Source organism: Mus caroli, chromosome 4, assembly GCF_900094665.2.
Source record: "Mus caroli chromosome 4, CAROLI_EIJ_v1.1, whole genome shotgun sequence".
In the NCBI taxonomy this organism is placed as follows: domain Eukaryota; kingdom Metazoa; phylum Chordata; class Mammalia; order Rodentia; family Muridae; genus Mus; species Mus caroli.
In genome coordinates, this window is record NC_034573.1 from 90,466,284 (window position 1) to 90,479,074 (window position 12,791).

Below are 12,791 nucleotides of genomic sequence, written 5' to 3' on the forward strand. Positions count from 1 at the left end.
CTTAAGGACATAGTTGGTACTCGGGGAAGTCTAATGAGAAGATGGAAGTTTATACGGTGTACCTGTCACCACTGTCTCCACAATCACTGAGAGGAAATTGATTTTGATGGGCTCCAAATCATTCCCATTACACTTGAGCTCAGCCTTAGACTCTTTTAGGCACAGATGGAACTGGTGCAGATAAACCCGTCTTCCACATTTAAAGCCTCTGAGTGTAACGACTTAGACTTCACAGGCAGAACATACACACACAGAGCTCAAGAGGTGTCAATCCCTGCCCTACTTCCTGCACAGCCATACTTACCTTTCCCACAATGGGCGGCCAGAGAATATTTACTGGGTGTCAGTGGACTCTTCGGAGAATGAGCTCATGTGCTCTACAAACCAGGTGACTCATAGAGATTCCACCTTGGGGACAGTGGATAGGTAAGAGGGCAGCTAACACTCTTCCTGCATCTTAAAGCCTATTTGGCTAGAAGGGGTAGCACTTGTCTTTAATCCCAACACTAGGGAGGCAGAGGTCTGCAGATCTCTATGAGTTTGAGTTCAGCCTGGTTTACATAGTGAGTTCCAGCCAGGGCTACATCGAGAGACCCTGTCTCAAAACCAAATAAACAAAAAACTGGGGGGGAAATGGCTGGTTCATCCATAACAGCCCTTTCTGAACTAAAATAGACAAAGTACAAACAAATCTAGATAGTGACAGAAAGTGCCAAGACAATTAAAGAGTGTCATATTGTCTGGTACTAGACAGGAGGAGAGCTTCAGAGCCCCTTCCCTTCCCCAGTGTATTAGCTAACTTCTTGATGGTCCCATAAGAGAACTGTGGAAGAGAAAAGAAGTTTGGGTCCAAGGGAGACAAGGAGAATATTATGTAGGAAATACAAGGTTCAGAAAAATTACTGGACACAACCAGGCACCTGGGACACTGTTTCTGGTTTGTTGTCCTTCCCTAAATTTTGCTTTTCTCTACCATTCAAAAGATCACTAAAATTGGGATAACTATTAAATGGGAGATCTTATCATCTCCCCTTTACATTTTAGAAGTACTATCATAAAATTGATCCACTACTCACTATTTTTTTTACTAGGTGGAAAAACAGCATGAAAGTCAAATATTATCTTTCAGTATTAGAGTCTAAGCCCAGAGCTTCACATGGGTACCTATAGGCCTTGCCTTTTAAGTTCAAATTATATTTTAAATGTAATTCTATTATTATATGTATAGTGTGTTTTGCCTGCATGTCTATATGTGCACCATGTGCATGCCTGCACACACTTGGAGGTAAGAGGTGTCAGTTCCCTAGGTTCTGGAATTGAACTCAGGTCTTCTGGAAGAACAGTCATTGCTCTTAACTCTGTTCACCAGCCCATTGCCTTTTCTATCTTATTTTGAGACAAGACATCAACAAGTTGCCCAGATCAGCCTTAAGCTTGTGCTCCTCCTGCTTCAGATTCCTCATAGCATGTTAATGCCATGCCCCGGTCAGACATTTTGTGTTTCAAATAAAAGCAAGGCCAGATGCATGCATTAAATCCCAGCATTCAGGAGTCTAAGGCAGATGGATCTCTGAGTTCAAGGTCAGCCTGGTCTACTGAGTGAGTCCCAGGACAGTCAGGGCTACACAGAGAAACCCTGTCTTAAAAACAAAACAAAATAAATTAAAAAAAAATAATAATAAAGCAAGAACTGCCCCAAAAATGGGTAAGTAGGAGTAGTTGTTCAATAGACAAGTGAGCGCTTTGTTTATTTTGTGATTGTCCATAGTGTGTGTGTGTGTGTGTCTGTCTGTCTGTTTGTTTGTATCTGTCTTCATTTGTGTGTGTTTGTGCACATCTGTTCTGGTGCCACGTGGAGGTTAGAGGACAACTCAAGTATTGGTCCTCACCTTATTTGGGACAGAGTCTAGTCTCTTATTGTTCTCTACTCCATATGCCAGGCTAGCTGGACTGCATTAGTGTCATGGTTTGCATGGGATTAAACACCATGACCCAAAGCAACTGGGGAGGAAAGAGTTTATTTGGCTTATACATTGCAATCGCAGTCTGTTATTACAGAAAGCCAGGGCAGGAGCTCAAGACAGGAGCCTGGAGACAGGAAAGGAACCAGAGACGAGGCAGGAAATGCTGCTTACCAATTTGGCATGGCTTGCTCAATTTGTTTTCTTATAAAACTCAGGATCACCTGCTGCGGGGTAGCATCACCTGTAGTAGGGTAAGCTTTTCCACGTCAATCATTAATTGAGAAAATGCCCCATAGGCACACACCCAGGCCAATTTAATGGGGGCATTTTCTCCACTGAGGTTCCCACTTTCCAGATGACCCTAGTTTGTGTCAATATGGAAGCAAACAAACAAACAAACCCTAACCAGCCCAGTGGCCTCCCAGAGATTCTCCTATGTCCCCCTGCCCCGTCGCCCAGTTAAGGGTATATTGAGAAATGCTACCAACCCCTGCCTATGGTAGTTCCAGGCATTCAAGCTCAAATCGTCAGGCTTACAAAGCAAATGCTTTACCCACTGAGCCGTCTCCTCGGTCACATGAGTTTTACAATGTTGGTATGGCAGGCACAATAAATGATCCCAGAAGATATTCACATGCAGATTCCTAGAACCTTTGATTATATTGCTTAATACAGTAGAAGTGACCTAGAAGCTGAGTAAGGATCCTGACATCTGTGTTGGTGGTACCTAAGTAGAGCCTTCGCCCCTACAGTGATGGTTTGAATAAGAATGGCCCCCATCGGTTCATATATTTGTCACCAGAGAGTGGCACTATTTGAAAGGATTAGAGGGATGAGGAGATGTGGCTTTGTTGTGTCACTGGGAGTGGCCTTTGAGGTTTTTAAGAGCCCACACACTAGCCTGTGTCTTTCTTTTTCATTCTCAGCTTGTGGCTAAGGATATAGCTCTCAGTTACTGCTCCAACACTATGCATGCTGCTAGGCTACCTGCTGTGATGATAATTGACTGAACTGAGAAACTGTAAACAAGCCCCCAAATAAATGCTTTCTTTTATAAGAGTTGTCTTGGTCATGGTGTCTCCTCACAGCAATGAAACAGTGACTAAAACACCTACTAACTCATGTTCATGGTACTAGAAGGTATTCTGTACTCTACCAAAGAAAGGTAAACACCCAACCCAGATACTAACCCCTCAATCACAAAGGTGACCTGTCTACAATTAAATATTGTCCTTATAAGCATTGCCTTGGTCATGGTGTCTGTTCACAGTAGTACAACCCTAACTAAGACAAGCAGCATTTGGAAATGAATACAATTACCCCCAACAGTAGGCCATACAGCAATTACTACCGATAAGAAATAATCAAACTGGTAGCTACTACTCACTACACACTTATGGCAAGGGTTCTCAGCTCTCAACAATCAAAAGGTCTCTAATGCTGAGACTCTTTAATACCGTTACGCACATCATGGTGACTCCCAATCATAAAATCATGTCATTGCTGCTTCATAACTGTAATTTTGCATCTGTTATAAATCATAATGTAAATATCTGATATGCATGACATCTAATATGTATGACATCTGGTGTACATCCCCTGGGAAAGGGCCATTCAACCCCCAAAGCAGTTGTAACATACCGGTTGAGAACCACTGACTTAGGGGAACACACAGTACAAGATGTTTCACAGGCGTGTCATATTTATTTTGATCCTCAAGACTACATAGTTCTTATTATGCTGCAGTTATAGTCAAGGAATCCAAAATGTAAAGAGTGATATAGCCCGATCAAGCTCACAGAGTTGGCAATTGGCAGAGAAGCGTTGACTCTTCGTTGTGCCATCTCTCACCCTGTTGCTGAGAAACATAGGAAATGGTATAAGCCGCTAAGACAGCTCTAGCCTGAAATAATCAATAGCACAGGACAGACCCATCTAGAATTAACACCATTAGAGAATATATGGCAAATGGAAAATGGTCTATTACTTGCTGAATGAGGAATAGAACACAAGAAAGATGGACTCCTTGGGGTGAAGCTGGACGGTGACACACCGTTGGGTCATGGGCTGCCAGCTTGTGGACACTCCCTCTCTACCTAAAACTGGACGGACAAAGGAACGATTGTTGTAAACATGGAAACAGAGAAAGAAAATAATAATCAAGGCCTGCCTGGAGAAAGTCAGGGGAAGAAAAATAAGAAGATAAAATACTTAATTATCCTATGGGAAAGGTAGCATTGACGGAGGACCCGTTTCATCCTGAAGGGCATCTTCACATTTGTTACGTTATTTAATCTTCACGAAACCTCCGCTAAGTGAGTATTATTAGTCTCATTTTTACAAAAGAAGAAATTAAACATCCAGAACAATCAAGTAATTGCTAAAAGGCAGACTCAGTAACTTTGATTCCAAGATTTACAATCTGGTGCCTCTTTTCGCACCCACAGTAATCTCAGCCGCTCTCTGCGGAGGAGCACATCTCCTGGATCTGCAGCGCTCGAACAGGGAGGACTGCTGTAGAAGGGGCTGAGTGACTGCATCAGGCAAAGGGGGGCTTGTATTACAAGTTGTCAATAGACGGAACACGGAGTTTTGCCTCTGGCAGATGGTACCTGAGCGTCATCTGCCAACTTGAAGGCTCTCGAAATAGTTATGTTCTCAGAGATTTGCTCCTTTCTTATCCTGCAGTCCCCCTCCTGATCTCTGCTGCCTTGTTTTGGTTTTAAGTCCCTTTTTATCACGCAAGAGCACATCAACACCTGATTGTTGTGGCTTCTGTTTGCTTCATCTGTTGATTTCCACCTTTGCTCCTACATATTTTTTTAATTTCATATATGTGTACTGTATTTACAGAGATTTCCCCTTCTTTTCCTCCTTCCAACTCCTCCTACATTCCCATCCCCTCTAAAACTCAAAGCCTCTTTTTCTTTAAGTGTGATTGTTTTGTTTGTGTATGTGTGTGTGTGTGTGTATACTATAAATATACTATATATACTAATGAATATATAAATACAGCCTGCTAAGTCCATTTAGGGTCAGTCCTCCGTATATGAATTTGGGGCTGGCCACTTGGTATTGGATAACAAATCAGAGCTCCCATTCCTGAGGAGCGCTGATTCTCCCTCTCTGGGCAGTCATTACTTGTCTGTAGCTCTTCTACCCTGTAGGGGTAGATCCTTGTGAAATTCTCCACATTTACACTGGCATGTTAGTTGGTGTTATCACTATTCAGTTTGTTTAAGAGCTGGTTGAGATTTCATGGGTGTGTCTTCCAAGCCATGTCTATAAGACACAGTCTCACGACAAGACATTCTGGTCCCTTGGCATTTGCAATCTTTCTGCCCCTTCTTCAAGGATGTTCCTTGAGCTGTGGATGTAGGGGTTGTGCTGTAGATGTAGGAGTTGGGGCAGGGCACCCATGCTCAGTTGCTATTCATATTTTGATGTTTTGGCTATTTGTAATCATCTCCATCTGCTGCAAAGAAAACCTTCTTTGATAGGCGTGAAAGCTACACTTCCCTGTGCTAAGGGTGAATATTTAGACCACAGTTAGAAATCATCCTGGTTTAGGAAAGCGGCAGCAGTAGGCTCTACCTTAGATTCTACAGACTCACCAGCCATGGGTTCTTGGCCGCAGTACAGTACCAGGCACTAATTCCCTCCTATTGAATAGGCCTTATAGTCCAATTAGACAGCTGTTGGTTATGGCCAGAATATGTGTCACTATTGCACCTTTGGGGCTATCTTGCCATTCTGGCTACAGTAGTTCATAGGCCCAGAGCTGCATCAGTAGGTGACTGAAGACAAAAGAAAAGTGCTATAAACACAATGAATTTTTGTTAGCCCGTGAAGCCATTCCTATTAACTAACTTTAGCGTTCCCACTCACTCAAAAATTATCTTGTGAACAGTTAGTTACGTTCAAAGCATCGTCCTAAGTGTGGAGTATTCTTCAGTGTCCAGGACAAAATTCTAGCCCTGTCAAGTCAACAGTATACTTGGGAGACAGGGAAAAAAAGCCAGCTATGATGCCAGATGACAGTAAGTGAGCGCTGTGAGAAGGAACAAAGCAGTAGACATTCAGAGAAGAGGACAGGGCGAAATGTTAGAGAATGACCAGGCATCGCAGCGGAGACCTGCACAAGTGTGGGTACAAGCCCCGAGAGCCTAGGAAAGCAGGTTTCAAGGAAGCAAACACAGCACCTGGAGGAAGAAGCCTACCGGCGTGTACGAAGCATGACAGATGGCCTCTGGAGAAGTATCAGGATCATGACACATTCTCATTTAATTTCATCACTGTTGCTACGGGACAGAGAATATATTATTGAAAGGTAAGAGCATAGATGTGCATAATAGCTCAACATATGAGAATTAATAAACGATAAATCTCTTTCTTTCTGAAATCTCTAAAAAGATGTGAGACAGTATTAGGCTAATTTCTGTCACATCTCACACTCCGAGATTTCTCAATTGCAGACTGGATAGAGAAGCCATGCCACCTTCCTTTAGGCTCTAGCTGGATTTTCTACAAAAAGATTTTCATAGTTGTATCATGATTCAAATTTTGAACCTTCTGAAAAATCAGAGATGAGACCTCGAGCTGTCTCCATCACACCCTCTTACACAGCGTATTAGCTCATGTGATTAAAGCCTCTAAAACCCACATTTTCTGGAGGGTTCTGGTAAAACATTTTTCTTTGGCATATGCAGTCCAAATAGCTCTAACCTCAATCATTTTTCAAGTTTTAATCTCTGCACGTTTGGCACAGTCTGATAGCATTGACAAGTTAAAAGCAACTGTGTTGTATGCACAGAGGCTGCTTGCAATAAAAGGTAATTTAGGCAGAGAGTCTACGGCTGCCTCACTGCAACATTTACAAATTGATTAGATAAAAATCTCCAGGGAACTTCGGATTAAAAGCAGTACCAAGCGCTGCAAGCAGCAGTCTCCCGGTTCCTAAGGACTCTCAAAGGGGTGAGGTGCCGCTAAGACTAATTCTTGAAATTCTTGAGAAAAGAGCCATTTTGGGTCTTTATTACCCCCAGTAGCTACAGATAAGGACAATTATGAAGATAAGGAAATAGAGATAAGAACAACTTAGGTAAACACGTCTAAAGAAGGCACATCACATGACTTCCCTTCCATAGAGACTTGAGCCACCTGATGACTTACTTGCTCGTTGCATAAGCACACTGTAATGAAGGTGTAAGGAAACTGGCTCATTCTAGGTGGAGTTTATTAACTCCTGAGTCTATTCCACCCCTTTACACTGCGTTCAAGAGTGAAACTGTTACAGCATCATATAGCCACTCAATATAACCCAACTGGTGTCACAAGCTCTATCCACATGAAGACAAGAGGCACTTATAATGGTCACATGTAACTAACATGTGGAGTGAGTCACCAAGTAACTAACAGACAGGGCACAAACTCAAACTCATTTGATTCTAAGGGCTGTGCTTTTCCTTTTGCCACCGGGATGCCAACTCTGATCAAATTTCCCTAAAGTGGATCTTGGCATCCACTTTCAATGATCATGGCAAAAAGCTCGGTGAATATATCTGGAGAAAAGAGGAGGGAAAACCAAGATAAAACACTGTGTAGGTTCCTCACTCTACTTTGCCCATATTCCACCATGTCAAATGTATGTGTGAGAAGAAAGCATTTCTATTGTTAAAGACTAGTCAAACGACTGACCTGTAATCCTACTGCCTACAGATATTGATAACGTCATTTGCCTTCATAGCAAAAGTAAGCCCAGCCAAGCAGTCTGGTCCTACTGACTCCTTCCCGTTGCAATACAAATACAAATCTCATGTGGCTACCTTGTTGGATCATCAAAGTGCTACAGATGATAGTTAAAGTATGAGCATTTGAATCTTGGCAATAATCTTTTAACCTCGTGTTGGTATTCATGAAACATGTTGGCATGTATGTCTCAAAACAAAACAATCACCACTACAAATCACAAAACAGCAGACTTAGGTCATTTAAGAAACATGAGGCGCACAGTGATTTGCATGTGGGGAACAACTTTTTTTATTCATCTCTCATATATTACATCCTGATGAGAGTTCCCCTCCCTCCTCTCACTCTAGTCTCTCCTCCCCTCCCCTCCCCTCCCCTCCTCTGTCAACCAGATACATGCCCCCTCTGCCTCCCCTCAGAAAGGGGAACAACTTTTTAAGAAGCTAACATTTGAAATTTTAAGATTTGTACACCTTAATTTTTTATAAGTGTTTTTCCCTAAAAATATTTTCCAGAACTGTAAAGTTGTTGTCCTCTATTAGACAGTACCTCAGCTTTAAGAAAACTGGTATATTTGGGAAGAATCAACATGAGGCTACAAGACACAGTGAAGGGTTGATCTTATTATGCTAAGCCTCATTTGGCTATGAAGTGTAGCTCAGAACTCAGGGACTTGAAAGTGTAGCTTGGTGGCGAGGGAATCTGTCTGGCATGAGCACCAGTGGCTCATGTGCCAGGGGGCCTTAATATGCACACTCAGTTTGTAGCTGAGGTTGGCCTCACCTCTTTGATGCTGCTGTCCCAGCTTCTCGGATGCTGGGATTATTGCCATGTGCTATGCTCTCTCTCCTCATCCATGTTTATTCCTCTCTAATCAGTAATTTTCTTCCTTTTCTCAAACCTATTTGCCCCTCTTTTCCTCTCAGCAGAAAAAAAAAAAAAAGATGGCTGTATGAATGAGATGAGGTGGGAGTTTCTGGCTGTGTCAGGTGACACATACTCACGTGATGTTTTGCTGCAGCAAGACCCAAGGGAGGCCATGTGACGTTTGGAGAGAGTATAACTAGGACTTAAGAGACAGGAGCTCTTGCATAGCTGGCCTTCTTGCAAAGCTTCATTTGATCTTCACTTCGATTGAGAAAGGCTCGGCAGAGCACTTCTGGTGTCACTGTTGATGATTTGTCAGAGGCCTGGATGTCTGCTGGATCATGCCACCGCTGCTGATCCTTGTTTGGTATACTGACACTACGGAACTGGCCTGATGGTATACTGACAAGGAGAGATGTTCCCATCTCTCTAAAGAACTAAAGAACTTGAGTTCAAGGCCAGCCTGGTCTACAGAGTGAGCTCCAGGACAGCCAGGGCTACACAGAGAAACCCTGTCTCGAAAACAAAGCAAAACAAAAGAACTAAAGAACTACTTCTATGCAGGTGCACCAGTATAAACAGTGGCTTTACTGGACAGCAGAGAGCAGTCCCAGGTTCCTGCAATGCATTTTTCACACTTCATCTGCACCAGGAAACTGGGAATTACTGTGATTTTGTTTAAACCTAGGTTTGGATTATTAAACTTCATTTCTTCTCCATTACCCCTCTTACCTGACACCACACATGTGAAAATTAAAACAAAAAGCAAACCAAACATTGGCCTTATGAAATGACTCTGTATCAGTGTTTGTCCTGCAAGCCTAGCAACTGGAGATAGATTCCAAATCTAGTAAAAAATGGTCAGTATTGCTAGGATAAAATTATAAAGGATGACATAAATTTGGCATAGACAGAATACTCTACAATGGTTAATTTTGTAGCCAATCATGATGGCACATGCTTTTAATTCAAGTACCCAGAAAGCAAAAGCAGGTGAATAGGTCACTGCGAGTTTAAGGGCTGATCTGGTCTACATCATAGAGCTTCAGGCCAGGTAGGACAGTAAAACACTGTCTCAAAAAATTTTTTTAAAAAAGAATATTTACTTATGGTTCTGTGAGTGGTTAAAGGCATTTGTTGCCAAGCCTGATAATCTGAGTTTGATCCTGGGAGGGAAGAAGTTTCTACAAGTTGTCCTCTCATGTTCATATATAGGCAATGACGTATGTACACAGAACACCCACACATATATGTATATATACATGCATAGAAGATAAAACATGTAATATATACATATTATCTTAGGGTTTTTCTACTGTGAACAGACACCATGACCAAGGCAACATTATAAGGACAATATTAAATTGGGGGTTGGCTTATAGGTTCATAGGCTCAGTCCATTATCATCAAGACAGGAGCATGACAGGATCTAGGCAGGCATGGTACAGAAGCTGAAAGTTCTACATGTTCATCTGAAGGCTGCTAGTTGAAGTCTGACCTCCAGGCAGCCAGGATGAGGATCTTAAAGCCCACACCCACAGTGACACACCTACTCCAACAAGGCCACACCTCCAAATAGTGCCACTCCCTGGGCCAAGCATATACAAACCATCGCACATATACAAACAGTAATTTTATTTGCATGTAATCTTTATTTGTATAAATAAATAATGTAAAATACATTTTTTTAAAAAATATTTGAGATAGAAGAACCTTTACAAGGTGAAGCTGTTATAAGAGTTTGCCTGATCTATCATTTCTGCGTGGAGGATGTATAAACATACATAGAAACTAACAGGAACAACTTTATTTTCTTTGTGATTTCTCGTGTTTTCCAAAACTTCTTCATCTGTGTCCATTTTGCAAACAGGAAGAGCACAAAGGTTGCTGGTGAACAGGCAGAGTGAGAAGGGATGTGGCACAGCCCTGGGAGTGCCCTGTTTGTGCCCTGTCCCAAAGAGGGAGGCCTGGATTTCCAGAACTCATTTTCTCCCTGGCCAGTTTCTTGCCATTAGATGTTTCTTAATGTCTTTTAGAGCCATTAAAAAAAAAATTATAATGCTCTTTGGCCTCAGTAGTGGAAGCAAGATTGAGAAGGGAATGCCATCCTTTGGAAAGCATCACAATAACACATACACACACATACATGCTGTGCCACTGGCGTGGCTCTAAGGCCTACCACCTTCAGAAGCCAACCTGTTGCAAATGTGGCTCCCCTGTGAAGCAGAAGAGAAAGTATAACTGGAGTGCCAAGGCTAAGAGATGGAACGCTACCAGCACTGGGCAGATGAGGCACCTAAAAATTGTCTATCGCAGATTCAGATACGGACTCCCTGAAGGAGCAACACCTAAACCCAAGAGGGCAGCTGTTGCAGCACCCAGTTCATCTTGAGGATTCCAATCAATCATAAAATAAATGTTCTGGCTTCAAAAAAACAAAACAAAACCAGAACAAAATGATGGTGAGGATGTGGACAGAAAGGAGTCCTTATCCACTGTTCGAATATAAGTAAGTCTGCTGTGAAATTTAATGTGGAGATTCCCCCACAAACTCAAAAGACCTACTAAATGACCCAGCTATACCACTCCCATGTATTACCCCAAACTCCAAGTCAACAAATCACAGGGAAATTCAGCTAAGTTGGGAAACCTGCCTATATATAAACAGAGAAGATAAGGTCTTTGCAACCATGAAGAGTGAAAGGCTAGGGAGATGACTCAGTAGTTAAAAGTGACTCCTCTGAGGGCATCAAGACCTGCACTGGACCCTCCAGCACACACACAAAAAGCTGGACATAGGCATGAGTGCCCACAACCCTAACACTGGGTGCAGAGACATTGGCTGGTCAACATCCTAGCCAAAACAGTGAGCTTCCAGTTCAGTAAGAGAGCCCATCTCAAAGCAAAAAGGTGGAGAGCAATAAAGAACACACAGCACGTTAATACTCTGTCCTATACACAAATGCAGTATGTACACACTCACAGGGACACACTATACTAACACATAACATTCACAAATACGATTACATTTAAAGAATGAGGTTGCATCACTTAATGGAAAATTGGATCAAAGACTGTCATACAGCACACACTAAATCTCAGGAAAACCAGATCTCACATCTTCTCTTAAATAGAGATGACGTGAGAGGAGGTGAGACACTGTCTAGAGCAGCAGTTCTCCACCTTGGGTCCTGACCCCTTTGAGAGTGGCAGGTTGAAGGACCCTTTCACAGGGGTTGCCTAATAGTATCAGAAAACAGATATTTATATTACTATTCATAACAGTAGCAAAACTACAGTTATGAAGTAGCAATGGGAACAATTTTATGGTTAGGGGTCATCACAACATGAGGAATTGTATTAAAGGGTCACAGCATTAGGAAGGTTGAGGACCACTGATCTAGAGGAACGAAGAAAACTACTGGGAGTGAAGTGGAGGAGGGTGGTGGTTGTGTGTGAGGGGGGAATGCTCCAAGTACACTGTATATTGCATGAAGATGCCCTTCAGTATAATAAAATTAACGATTCCTAAGAGAAACAAAAATAGATCCTAGTTCTCGGGATGCCTAACAAACACACTACTTGACATTCTCTTATGCATTAAGATTAAAATAAGGGGGAAGACTTAAGGATGTAGCTCATAGCTTACTAAGCATGCACAAGGTTACCTAGTGGATAAGAAGCACTGGGAGGGCAGGAGGGCGAGAGGGGGGAGGGGGAGGGAGGAGTGTTCTGGTCATGGAAGATACACTGAAAATAAAGTCAGCAACTCTTTTGCAGTACTGCATATTTGAATGGACACTCTGGGGCCTAGGGATGCAGCTCGGTAGGTAGACTACTTACTTGTCTATCATACATGAAGACCTGGGTTTGATCACTACAGCACATAAACTGGGTATGGTGGTGGGTACGATCAACTGGCACTAGGGTGGTAGAGGCAGGAGTATTAAAACTTTAAGACTGCTGGGCAGTGGTGGCGCCCACCTTTAACCCCAGCACTCGGGAGGCAGAGGCAGGCGGATTTCTGAGTTCGAGGCTAGCCTGGTCTACGGAGTGAGTTCCAGGACAGCCAGGGCTACACAGAAAAACCCTGTCTCAAAAAACAAAAAAAAAAAAAAAAAAAAAAAAAAAAAAAGGTCATCCTGAACTACACAGTCAGTTCAAAGGCCAGCCTGGGTTGTGAGATTCTGTCTTTAAAAAAAAGCATTTCCT